Below are 14407 nucleotides of genomic sequence, written 5' to 3' on the forward strand. Positions count from 1 at the left end.
ATATATATTGAACGTGCCTGGCTATACCTAGACTGCTGCTCCAGAGAAATACTTCAAAAGAAGCAGAAATAAATTTATTGAAAAAGTGTTTTTTTAATAATAATTAGAAGCAACATAAATAAATTAAAACTATTTAATTAAAGTAATTTAAATTTAAATTCAGGTACTTCTTTTGTACTCTTTCTCATCTTGCAGGCTGCTTGAAATTAAAATGTTGATCTATTCATTTTAAAGGCATCAAAGTAAACCTTTATATCAACTTTACAAACATATCCCAATTCTCTAGTTTGTGAGACGTATAGATAGCATTTGCATAATCTTACATACAGGTAATAAACTTTCCCAACATTATTTCATTTTTTGATAGCTTGCTTTTCTACTCTTCCTCCTATACTCCCAATCAGAATTGAGAAAATTTAAATCTCTCACAATTGCTCATATTTTCTCATATGGATTATCAAAAGCCTATGATATTTTCTGAAACACAGTGGCTTGATACAGTGAATTGGAATTTAGAAATCTAATATTTCTGTACTTGTTTTTGTAAATATTTTGTGTCTTTTGGAGAATAAAAATAGAGAGGGAAGTATCCTTGGAATTACTGTGGAACCAGTGGATGTTACAATCCTTGACAATTAATTGCTGCTCATAAATTCACCTTATTTTCTGATTAATGACTCAAGATGTTGATGTTAGTGTTTTATTACTCCTGCATTGTTACATATTTTGTGAATTATAGGCAATGTTATCACTCGGCATTGCAAGCATAATGAATACACATATTATTATTGCTTTTCCTTTGATACCGTTTATTACACAGACTTCTGCATGAATGATTTTATTTCTCTATTAATAAAAGCCCCTTTAATTTACATATATCTGAGTCAGTGCCCAAATATGGTTCTGATATAATCTCCATGTTAAGAATGTAATTCAGTGTAGTTGATTGCTGTAGCGGAGTGTTTCCATACCTAAGGATATGAAATGTTGTATTATTTACTGATTTCTGAAAATTATATTGCAGAATATAGTCATCAAATTTCAAATTCTCATTTCAGTAAGGGAGTGGTGATCCCAGTTAATATGCTGATAATGAAAAGAAAGAGATGGATGATTTTCAGAACTGACAACCTGGCAATTTCATCATCTCTCAATCACTATTTTTCCATACAGTATTTTTTTTTTCTTTCCATTTTTCTTTTGGGGTACTGAGTACTGCTTCTACTGATGTGTTATTAATGGAACTGCTTAAGACTGAAAGCCATAAAGCCACAGAAAGCCCATCAAGTAATGTTTATTTTTTTTTATTATGAGCTGAATAGATTTTGAAGAGCAGAGAATGTTTGTGAGTTATGTTTTGCAAAACAGGTGGTGTCCAAGTCCTGCATGTAGCCTCCACTGAAAGGAACGCCAGATTGTTCATACTGTGAAGTCCTTTCCTTTGAACTTAGCAGGGATAATGAGAGCACAACATTAAAGTATTGTGGAGATGGCTAGCAACAGGAAAGTAGAAACTGCTAGATAAATAGCTGAGAAGTGTTTACTAAATACATTTGTGAAATTAATTAAAGAAATGTAACAAAAGAAGAAAATAAAAGATGGATGTTCTAGAGTTTATATCCTTATAGCAATATTTTTGGCACATGCTCACTAGCTATCAAAGAGAAAATTTGAAGGCTAGTGATCAGCTCCAGTATGAGAATTGGAGCTGTAGCCCAGAGGCAAGAGAAAAGGAGAAAGAAAGATGGAGCCCTAGAAATAGTACATTTACTTTTTAAGAGAAAAATGAGGTAAAAAGAACATTAACTAAAAGATTCAGCTCTGACTGGTGACATGTCTGGTGACATGCATTAACCTCCAGCATGCCACTAAGGGAGACATTTTTGCTCACAAAATACAATTCAGACATGTCAGACAGCCACTGAAGTTTTCTCAAAAGACCTCTAAAGTCACTGTATCTTTTAATACTTCTCCATTAAAACACTTCAGTAACTCAGCCAACTACTGTACATTCAGACAAATGTGCCAAAAAACTTACATGATCACATCTAAACTATTTCTAAATGGATTCTTCAGGAAATAAGTATGTTAGTGAGTGAATTCAGAGTAAGTGATATACTGTTTAAAATAGTGTAGGGATTAGGACTATTATAAAACCATAAGATAAGCTCAAGAGGAAGCAAGATAATGAATGGTCATTATTGTAGATTGTCTTGTAGAAGAATTTTACACCAGGGTTTTGTATAGAGAAACTGATCCCAAAACAAAAGGATAGTTACTTAATACAGAGAGAGAAATTGATTGGTAGCAAGAAATTCCAAATATTTCATAGTACTTGTTTATTTATTTATTTTTATTTTATATTTCAAATGAATGAGCATAACGATTTAATAGTGAATTCTGGAGCAAGATAGGCAATGATTTGCCTTGCCAGTATAATTACCTGTTGAGATACTTTCAGTGTAGACTGCTACAAGCTAAGGATTAAGTTTCCTTTTCCTTGGCATTTTGATTTTTAGGGGATTTATTCTAATTTGAAAACAATTTTTAGAATATTGAACAAAATCAGTACCAGCCTTCTAGGATTTTCCACATTTTGAGAATTAACTATGTTGGAATTAAAATAACTCCATGCTTATCTTCTGAAAATCAGTAATAGTGAGAAAGTGTTGCAAGTTCATAAGAGAGCACTGCTTTTTCTCTTTGGTAAATAATAATTGTAGCCTACAAGAATTTCATGAATATTTCTGAAGGAAGAGAGACAAGAAAGATGCACATGAAATCCATATTAAAACTGAAGACCCTTACTGAATGTGAGATTCCACTTCCACCGGCCAAGTTGCTGTCATTACATAAAGGCTGACTTCCAGGATGGCTCAGGTTTTCACAGCATGACCTCAGCAGAACAGTGTTCCAAGACCATTTGAGAACTTTTCTTAGCTTTTTATGTAAATCACAATTACATATATCAAAATTTCACTATAGTAAGGAGCTTGAATCCTCACAAATGGATCTTGACTTTTTGTACCAGCATGAAGGTCCATCTATTGTGTCAGAAAAATGTTTCATAGCATTTACAATAGCGAAACAAATCAATTGAGTACATTTCCTGACAATTCTTCTTAACGTTTAAATAGAAACAGTTTACATGGCTTATTGAAATATGATCATTGATCACACACAGTCTTTCCAGAGTGGGACTGTAATTTGTCAGAAAGATAATGATACCTTTGTGATTAATCCTTTAATATACATATATATTTTTAATTGAAAGAAGATCTATAATGTTTGCGTATTGCGTAATATTGGATTATCTAAATCTATGTTCTTTTTTCATTAAAATAAATCTAGAGAATGCAGATTTACTACTTAGGTACCATGATCCTATTTCTTATATTCATGCTGTGAAATTAATTGAGAGAAATACTGTCTATTTCAATTTGTCTGCTGTGGCCACTCTAACATATAGGGTGGGATGGGATAAGCTCTTTCATCTTTTCCCTTTATTTCAGAAAGCTAAAAGGAGATTTCAAGTGAAAAATGAATACATTCACTCACAAGATTCAGGCTGTGTCTATGAAAGGGAAGGGAAATTTATTTCATGGCTTTTCCATCATGTTGTCAGATGCTTGTGTATTTTATTGCCAGTTATACTGTAGTCATTTTAAAGTATTTCATTTCAAGTAATTATTTCTTCAAGTAATTATTTCAAGCTTCAAATTCCTATTTTTCGTAAGTATTACTATTGCTACTGATTCTATTCCTCGTGATACTTTATAAACAAAGAAGAGAGTTGCATCTTCATGTGAATATTTGCGTTACATCGTGTGTTCTCTTACACAGGTTGTGTTTCTCCAAATGTGAAATGCATATATATGATGTCAGATTATTTGAAATGAAGATGGCAGCTAATTCACTACTTTCTGTTTTAATGACTTTTAAATACCAAGCACTCTGCAGCAACAGAATAAGGAAAACATTCAAAAATGTACTTCACAAATAGCACCCAAAGTATATTTTATTCATATATGCACAGAAATACGTGTGGTTACTAAGGCCAGCACCTTCACTCTATTGTTTGAGGAAGAAGGCAGAATGGGAAAATTGTCCTTGTTTTCTGCTGTATCACTCACTACAAATAGATATCAAGGCTCGTTAATATCACCAACACATGATGAAAGGATCGATCCTTTTATTTATATGTATTTACATACATTTCAGTTCTGCTGTGAGATTATTTAAAACTGTTTTAAGAAACATACGTTGAACCTGGAATTAGTCACTTTCTAAAGGCATGCAGATGGAATGTGACTGGCATTGAATGTAAATCTTTTTAAAGAATTGTCAAGGCATAAAGGGAGGGAAAATATGGATGATTAGAATTGACACAACCCATGGCTCTTCCCAGAATATGCATTCTAAATCTTTAACATAGTGATGGATTGCAGCTTGTGCTAGTTGTTTTGGGGATCATTTCTTCTGATATGGAGATTTCCTTTGTAACTGATTGGCATAAAATATACATCTTTTTCCTCTTTCTTTTCTGTGTTTGTTTTGAGAAAACAATGAAATCAGCTTATTTTTGAGTATTAGGTTAGTTTTATGTCCCTGTGTGAGTATCAACATTCCTTCATCTGTTCAGATGTTACCTATTTCAGCTGTAGAAGGCATTTGGAAGATACTATAGAATATTGAATGATGATGTTGAAATTTTTTGCAAAAGAATGAAATAAGAGAAAGAGAAAAAGCTGAAAAATGAAGATGTAATTTTAACCTCCACACAGAGACAAATCAGTCAGAGACCAGTAGGTAAGAATAAATGGTAGCTCTTGAGAGAGGAGGGAGGTCACCTACAGAGTTACATGTCTATGTTGCTCAACATTTTCATTAACACTGTAAAAGAGGCTGTATATGAGTGGACAGAATTTACTGATGACACAAAGTTTTTCAAGGTAGTGAAAAACAAAGACTGATTATGATGAACCCAAGGAAAATATTACCATATTAAGTGACTGCAGCAAAATAGCAGATGAAACACGATTTAGATAAATGTGAATTGATGCACATGGGAAATTCTAACTTTACATATGTAATGATGGATTCATAGCTGACTATTATCACATATAAATGAGATTTTTGAGTTATGATCAATAGTTCTATGAAAATTTCATTTCATTGCTCAATAACAGTCAGAAATAAAAGGAAAATCAAATGTTAGGAATGATTAGGAAAGGCATATACAATAAGGCAAATAACATTAACATGTAAATATGTAAAAATCTCTAATGCAATATTATTTTGAATGCTGTCTGAATTCTAGTACTTCTCTCTCAAAAGCATGTAGTGAAACTGGAAGAATTCCAGAGAAAAGGAGTAGGTATGTTTATATGAAAGACTAGTCCTTCAGCCCTTAAGATAGATGGATGAAGGTAGATAGGATGGAGATTATAATGTTTGTAATGTTGTCCAATAGCTTTTCAGGTTCAAGAACTGGAAGCATCCAGTAACATTAAGAAGAAACAAGCGTGCAGTGGAAAAAAACAACAACAACAACATAAGGGAGTCATCTTGTTCTTCTTATACGTAACAGAGAGAGAGAATTTTTGCTATAAAATGTCATTTCAGTAACTGACTGGACAAGTTAATGGAAGAAAAAGAGCTATTATATACCAAACAGTAATTTTAATTCTGACAGTCCATTACTTCATAATTGCTGGATACAGGAAACACATATTACGAAAGCAACATTATGTCCTTGCCCCAGTAATGCACTTTCTGACTGACCATTGCCTGTTGCTGGCAACAGCACAGAGACAGACAGACCTTGGCAGAACCATCATCTGTAAGGCAAGATTTTAAGCAAGACCTATATCAAACTACCTCTCTGTGTACTTACAGTGCAGCTTTTTTTCTTTTAACAGCTCCTCTGCTAAATGAAAAGATCTGGATTTAACCTGTTAAAAAAAAAAAAAAAAAAGCAATGTTACGAAATGTTTCTGTTTTTCAGATGCTAGGAAGTAATATATATAAAATTTGTCAGAGACTATGCATTGACAGTGAAATTTCTAAACTATAAACTTGTTAAGTCTACCTTTGCTGATAATTATCTGAATTTTTCCTTTTTTGTTCTCTATCAAATTGAATGCCTAAAAAAGCAAAATTAAAACAATTAATAGAAGCTCTATGCTTAAATATCTTATAATTAAGTCACTAAAATAATTTCCATAGTTTTCAGAAGCACTGGCTCCCTCAGTAGTTCAGAGTACTTAGTCTTCCTCCCAGTCTTATAAAAGTTTAATCTTTTCAGGGGTCATTCCATGGATTTCTTTCAGTTCTTCTTTCATTGTGTTCATGTTGCATGCCCATACTAATTCTCTTTTGCATTTATATTAACACATGCTCTTTGCATTTGATTCCATTCAACTGAAGTCAATAGATATTTCACTTTTGACATCAATCAAAGCAGAAATGAGTTGCAGGCAAAAGACATAAAGAATATTTCAAGTTGAAAGGGACCCATAAGGATCGTTGACTCCCAGCCCCTGGCTCCATATAGCACCAAGTCAAACCCTGTGTCTGAGAGAGAGCAGTGCCCCAGTGTTTCCTGGTAGCTCGGGGCCACGCCTGCTGCCCTCTGGTGAAAAACCTTTTCCTCATTCCCCCTCTGACCCTATGCTGACACAGTTCCAAGACAACACCTGATTCCCATATTTAGTGTTTCTGACACCTGAAAGATATAAAATAAGGGCTGTTTTTACATGGCGAGTATTCATTCTAGTCATACAGGATGAGACTAGTATTTGCAACCCTTTTTTTACCTTCTGTCTTTTTAAAGACATTTTAAGATTTGCATGTCTTGTGTGTTTGCTTTCCTTCTTTTACTTTATATTAGGCTTTCTACTGTAGGAAAAGACTTCCAAAATATCTTAATAAATAATTACTAGTTGCAATGCTACTGGATGTTAATATAATTTAATAATTACCTGTAGGGTAGCAACCTCAAATTTTCTGAAGTTGTTGTAAATTCTTGGGTGTGTAGAGCTCTTGAAAGTTGAACTTTCAACAATGCTAGTCAGTTTACTTTTATGTGAAATCTTATTGTATTTCATTTCTTTTGTATTAGAGTAAGACATTACTAAAAATGTTATCAGTGTGATATGTTGTGTTAGCACATGATAGTGCATATGATAATTTTTTTTTCTAGAAGCCCTAAAGTAAGCCAAAAAATTTTTTTTGATACTTTCTGAAATTTTTTGTTGAAGCAGTATTGCTGAAGGAGGGTGGAAAAGGAACAGAGAATTGTTGGTGGGGGGATCTTCTACCCTTTGTAGCCAGAAGTGCCTTTCTGCAAAACATTTGTGTACCCAAAAGTCAGGAGAAATAGATTGCCTTGGACGAGTTAAAACAAGGCAGTCAAATCTTTACACTGGAACCAGAAAACACGGAGAAATTGTGCCTAAACTTTAATATCATTAAGCCTTTTCTTCCTTCCTTCCTTCCTTCCTTCCTTCCTTCCTTCCTTCCTTCATGCTTCCTTCCTTCCTTCCTTCATGCTTCCTTGATGCATAGATTATACCTCCCAGAGGAAGTATCAGTAAAAGATCGTGGGTAAAGCATTCAGTAATGAGATGAGTATTCTTTCCTTGATTTTCATGCAAACTGCTTGTGCAGCTTAATTTAGTTCATTTAATATTGTTATGCTATTTTCAGTTATCCTGTACATTATATAGCAATACTTTCTGCATCATAGTAATATATGAGAATACACTTTACTGAAAAATTCAGATTTTACAGTTATTATATATTTCTGTGTACCTAGAAAAGTTCTTAATGTGACACATTTAAAAACAATAATACACTATATTAAGTTCAGCAAATTGCTGAGTGTAAAACCAATCTATATAAAAGCAGTGACCAAATGACTATAGATATTCATCTTTATTCTTCTTTATAATGACATTTAAACTTAATTTTCTTAGGGAAAAGAAATTGATCTGTAAATTACACAAATTCTGATTGATAACTTTGGCATATAATGCTATATAGAGAGTACAGGGATCAAAATTGTTAGCCATATACTGCAATTTCTAAGTCTACTACAAGTATTTATCTTTGGTCTGCAAAGAGTATGAAGAAATTGATTTCACTGCTTATTTTTCAGCTCAGCAGAAAGCTTTTTAATGAGTGAAAGGAAATCAGTTGATAGTGGTAGCCTCTCTAGTCTCTTTAGAGATTATCTACCCCTGGAAACTAATCCATGAAAATATATTTGGACTTTAAGAATTAGTGTGACTTTACTTCATGAATTAGTCTGGTATCAGAACTGACTTAATGTGTCATTTCATAATAGATACATAGGATGCTTGTTCTAACTTCATGGTCAAAGTCTGAAAAAAACACAAAGTAAACAAATAAAGTTGTATACTTTAAAAATAATGAGTCAGTAAGATTTTCAGTACACTTCAATATTCAAGTAATTTTCATTCTTATTACAGTGTCTACTATAAGCATTGCTCAAATTTCTGTCATTACTCATAGTCTCTTTTCTATCTGGATATAAAACTCTCCTTTGTAATATCAGTATCTATATATTGATTCATTTTATGAATATGTTTTCTGTATGTATGTACGTCGATCACTCTAAAAGTAATGCCTCCTATTTTTTTTCAATGGAAATTACAACATGTAGAGCACAATAACACTACTTAGTTGAATAAATTCTCATCTGCAAAACACTGTTTTCAATATAACCACCACCATTATTTGATTTCTGTGGATGAGCTGATTAAGTTGGTCTTCATTTTGTGGTGTGACATGTCTGTCCAGAACATGATTTGTTTTGCATGTTGCTGTTACCACTGCTGAAACGCACTGACCGCCACCTTACTGTGCTCACATCCACTGACTGGCCTTCATAAATGTTCAGCAGGCTTTGAATGTCAGTGGGGGCCATTTTGTCCACATGAAAAAATTCAATGTTGCACCTTTGCTTCATATGCACTTCCATGTCAGACACCATTCTGTCAGACTGTCCCTCCACTGCCATCTATTGCACAGCAACAAAATGGAAAAGAAATTGGTGGGAAGGTTCAACATCTATTGCCATACCATCAGCATCTGATCACGTGGGCCAACATCATAAAATAGGAGGCATTACTTTCAGAGCATCTCTCCTACAATGCACATATACGTAAATACAAGTATTTAAATGAGATATATTTTTAAACTCCCCAATATGTTTATTTTATAACATCTTTGCTATTTAAGTTGCTGAAGTGCATCATTGAATGTTGCACTCAGGAATATGGATAAGGATAGGGAAGGATGCTGGTTTAATCTGACGAAAAGTAATAATGTGAATTGAGGAAGCAACATACAAGCAGGTTGTGTAGTATCAGTGTCAGAGTTATTGAGCTTGAAATCTGATCAAAGACAGAAATTACTGAAAGAAAGTGTTTTAGAAGTGGAAAGTCTTCTTTGACAAGACGAGTCTGCAATAACCGTGACTTAGACGTGGAATCAGAATGATTAGAGTCAGTGCAAATTTCAGACCTGTTCCCTGACAACAAATAAATGGAGGTGTCGAGTCTCATTTTGATCACCTTCAATAATGACCTTGACTGCATGCAAATGTGAAATTTGCTCAATGGGGACTTTGTGGCAACTCTGCGATTCAACTGTGAAATTAGAGAAGCTTGTCTTTAAACTGGAATTTCACACCTGCTGAACTAACAGTCTGTTTCTGAGTTACAACAGGAAGGAAAGAAGCACTTCACAAAGTGGGGTTTCTATTTGTTTATTTGAAATAATTTCTTCTTTCCTCAGTTACAGCTAAATCAGAAGTAAATCTAAACCCCTCAGGGGAATCTGAGACCAAATGACTAAGGTGTATTTTATTTGAAAAGTATGGTCACTATATTTTTAAAATATCTTCTACTGTTGAAATAAATACTACAGTCTTTGCAGATACTGAATAAGAGCTTACTGAAACACGATATGTGCACTTATTTTTCTTGAAAAGGAAACAACTTCAACTGAGAAGTTGTTACAATTACTAAATCAAAGAACAATAGATATCTGCTTGATTTCATAGCTGAGTCCACATACTCTTTGTAGACAGGAAATTTTTTACAGTAGAACGAAATATGCATTAACTGAGGACTGTATCACAAGCACTTTCCAAGGTAATCAATTAAATATTGGTTCTGTAGGCAAACAGTACATTCACAGCAGTGAATGTCAAATAGAATTGCATACTATGAAGCATTTTTTGTGTAAAAGGAATTGACATTTTCTGATTACACTGAATTGCGTCATTTCCTGTCTTGGCTACCAAGTGTATCCAAGATTCACATCCAGTTTGCTAACCACTTAAGTGACTGAGAAAATTAAAACTTAAACAATTCTCACTGACAGTGTTACTAGGGAGAGTGATGTAACTTGTTTCACAGACAGGCATCCAAAAATTTATTCTGAAAGTGTAATTTATCAAAGTTCTGTCATGCTGTCCTGCTCACTGCAGGAAGGAAGGACTCCTTCCTTGGTCTCTATGAAGAGACGTGTTAACTGCACGTGAGATGAACACCTTAACTGAACTTCTCATGCTGTCTCTCCTGCAGGGCAAGTACATATGTGTGTACAAAGAATACATTGCCTAATCCTACCCTACTCAGAAATTATTTTTATAAGTAAAATAAATTAATATGAGTTGTTTACAGCTTTCTTTCGTACATATTGTTTCTGGTAATGTTTTATACATTTTCAAACATTTTAGTGAAAAGAAATGCATAATAGAATAACACATTTCAATATATTTTAAATTATGGCTGTGTATAAATATGATATGTCGTACAAAGCAGAAGAATCTCCATGACATCTTGGGATGTCTCCCTCTGTACATCAGAGTGAAGAAGTCTACACTGAAGTTCAGGTGACAATACTTCTGTTTTAGAAGGCATTTTTGTGTTTTAAAGAAAAGGCTGCATTTTTCTCAGTTCTTACTCTCACTTGGCTATCCTCATATCTCATAAGTTTCCTGGTATCTGAATTACTTCATCAGAAACTGGGGGGGAGGAGGAGGGAAGCAAAGAAAGAAGTATACTTTTCTACTCTGGTGCTTAGGACAACTTTCCAGTCTTCAGACTGTAACATTACTGTTTTGAATTGAGTTGAATTGAGACCATGTCCAGTGCATGTCTCTTCCTAACACATTTGTAGGGGCTTTCCTGCTATAGATATTGGACTGCTATAAAAAGAGAAGACCTCCAAAACCACAGCCTTCATATTCTGAGTCTATCCAGAACAGACAAGCCACTGCATGATTTCAACATTTATATGCTTTTATGTTTTTATTACAATTGACAAAAGACAAAATTTACTTGAAGTGGAACTTCAGTGTACGTTATCGACTACTACTTTCTGGAATTTGAAATCAGTTCTAATTAGTTTAGTGAAATTTTTTCCAGATCTTACTGCATGTAACAGTGATAGCAATGTAAGATTTTGTGTTTCACTGAAGTTCTATAGAATGCACTTTGTTTTGCCTGATGATATTTTAATTATTAGTTCAGTGTGTAATTATTGCAAGCTAAACATGTTTCCGTATAGTAGTGCAGAATCCGTAGACTCGGTCTGGAAAATGCCTTAGGCAGATGCTTATCTTTAGACTGATGAGGTCTGTTAACTTTGATAAAACTGAACTTTTGCTCTCAGTCTGTTGCTGGACTGGGGCCATAGACTCTGTAATTGAGGAAGATTTTTATATTTAATTCTTTATCCATTTGTTAAAGTTTTTGATGAATTTTATTCTTTTACACAGAATTATCTTTGTTTAATGCTACTGGTTTCCTAATGTAATTATCTTCATTGCAGGTTTCATTAATCATGTTTAAAGTACTTTCAGATATTCATGCATAATTTCTGTGTATTATTATTACTTGGTTATTTAAATTTATTTGATATCCTTAAATATCACAGAGTACTTACCTGTATGTGTGTCCTTGGTAATAGGCTGATCTCATTCTCAAACTGAAGTGTACTTGTATTTTTATAAGGCTTAGCTGTAATAGAGAGTCTTGACAAAGTGAAGTGTTTCACATTGTAACTACAAGGAATACTCTTCCCTCCTAAGTCAAGCCAACTGAAACCTCTACTTCTAAAAGCTTCCCAAGGAACAGTAGACAGAGACTGCTCACTTGTTAACATTAGTTTGCATCGAAATCTATTTCGGCAATGGTATTTGTGAGAAACCAGTAGAAAGTAGATAAAATGGTAGCTCGCATTTGAAAATGAAATATATTTAAGGGTAAGGAATGTATGATCCCCCGTTCCTAAGCACAAAGTTTAGTACAAGGTAGAATGTCAAAGCTTTCAGGCATGAAGCATCTATGATTTATATATACTTGCACAGTATCTATCATAATGGTTCTAATTAATGCCTATGACTCCTGCGTTAAACAAACAATTATATTCATATCAGGAAATGGATACGTTTTGCTAGTCTTAGGAGACAAGAACATTCTGAGCACTTCTGCTACTTCTGATACATTATAATAAGTCTTGATCATTCTCCATTAAGCTAATTAATTACAACATATATTAATAATTAATTATTAAACAGGATTTAAGGGGATGGCTTTAAACTAGAAGAGGGTAGATTTAGACTAGATATTAGGAAGAAATTCTTTATTGTGAGGGTGATGAGACACTGGAACAGGGTGCCCAGCAAGGTTGTGGATGCCCTCTCCCTGGAAGCACTCAAGGCCAGGCTGGATGGGGCTTTGAGCAGTCTGGTCTAGAGGGAGATGTCCCTGCCTATAGCAGGGAGTTGGAACCAGATGATCTTAAAGGTCTCTTCCAACCCAAACCATTCTTTTATTCTGTGATTAATTATTACATAATTATAGTTCCCATAGAACTGATAATAACTTAGAATTTTTTTAAGAAGTTATGAGATAATATGCCTTGAAAGGCTTTTTCATAAACTCATAATTTGTGTTGAAAAATTTCAAAATTTACTGTAAGAATATTGAAGGAATATAATTGTTAGATTTTACTTCTGTTGATTTTTATAATATAAAAATATAAAACTAGCATGTGGTTTTATTGTTTAATACCTAACATGTTCCTTCTTAAATTTAATTGTACTTTTTTTTCTCTACCAGTATACTTAGCCACAGTCTATATCCGCCGCTAGTTCACAGCTAGAGATTAATGCAATTATTGTAGTTAACAATGAGTGATTTAGAAATCTTCCTATAAAGTGAAAACATACTTCTAAATTGTCCTTTAAATGCTGTTTAAACATTCATTCATTAGCTCCTGCATATTTCACGTTTCAGTTAGAGACAGGGAAAGAGGTGGGTACATTCACTCCTTAAGGTTTTATTCCTTCATTCCCAAAAATATGCTAGGAGGGAAACTGACATCAGTAAAGAAACCCAAGGGCATTGTGTGATGAAACAAGGAGTGGTAGTGCAGTTTTCAAATACTCCCTGTTTCAGTAGTAATCTTCAAAAGACTCCTTATTTCAATTGTTTGTTTTCCTAAAATGAATTAATGGGGAAACTCTGCAGGATTATGGCAGAAGGCTGCTTCAAATCTAATGAGATTATATATATTCATTTGATAATTTTGTTGGTATTCAATTTTAAAATGTTTTAATTCTAAATACAAAGAGTAGGATCTGACTCATATTATTTATTCACTTGTATATAAAATACCAAAGTAGAAGAGGCAATTTTTGTTACTTATAGTTCTTTTGAGTTATGACTATGTCTGGGTGAATGGTTCATCCCATCAAATCTGAACCTAGCTAATAAAAACAGGATTGTTTTTGTTCAGCTAATGCTAATGCCTTGGTATGTATTAGGCTTACTCTGTTGAACTATTCACCTCTTCTTAATCATTAATCAATTTAGTGACAGCTTAAACATAGAAGCAACTTTTTTATGACATTCTTATCATGCCTTTAATGGCAGAGATCAAATGTTTTAAAGTGATGTTTTCTGGAAAAGATGCTGCTCTGCAGCTTCTATCTTCCTTTCATTTTATGCATTTCAGGGTATATGGTCAACACTGAGCAGTAGGATGTTTAACTGTCAGTCTTTGTAAGTCAATGCTGAAGACAATTTATGTCCAGTTTACTGCCATATAATCTGCTGATGGAAGAAAGCTGTTATTGTTTGCTACCTTACCCAGTAAAATGTGAAAACAGAGTTTTATGTCAGTTTCTACTTCTTTATGTCAATGATATAATTTAGTGTTCAGTTGAAGATCATCACTGCTGTATTAATTTGTAGGAGACAATGTTAACTATATGAATTTAGGCTGGGGTACACTTCTTTGAATAGGTATAATTGTGCAGAGTAAAATATGATGTTCCTGATATTCCTTTTTTTTTTTTTTT

This window comes from Meleagris gallopavo, chromosome 1 (assembly GCF_000146605.3).
Source record: "Meleagris gallopavo isolate NT-WF06-2002-E0010 breed Aviagen turkey brand Nicholas breeding stock chromosome 1, Turkey_5.1, whole genome shotgun sequence".
Taxonomy (NCBI): domain Eukaryota; kingdom Metazoa; phylum Chordata; class Aves; order Galliformes; family Phasianidae; genus Meleagris; species Meleagris gallopavo.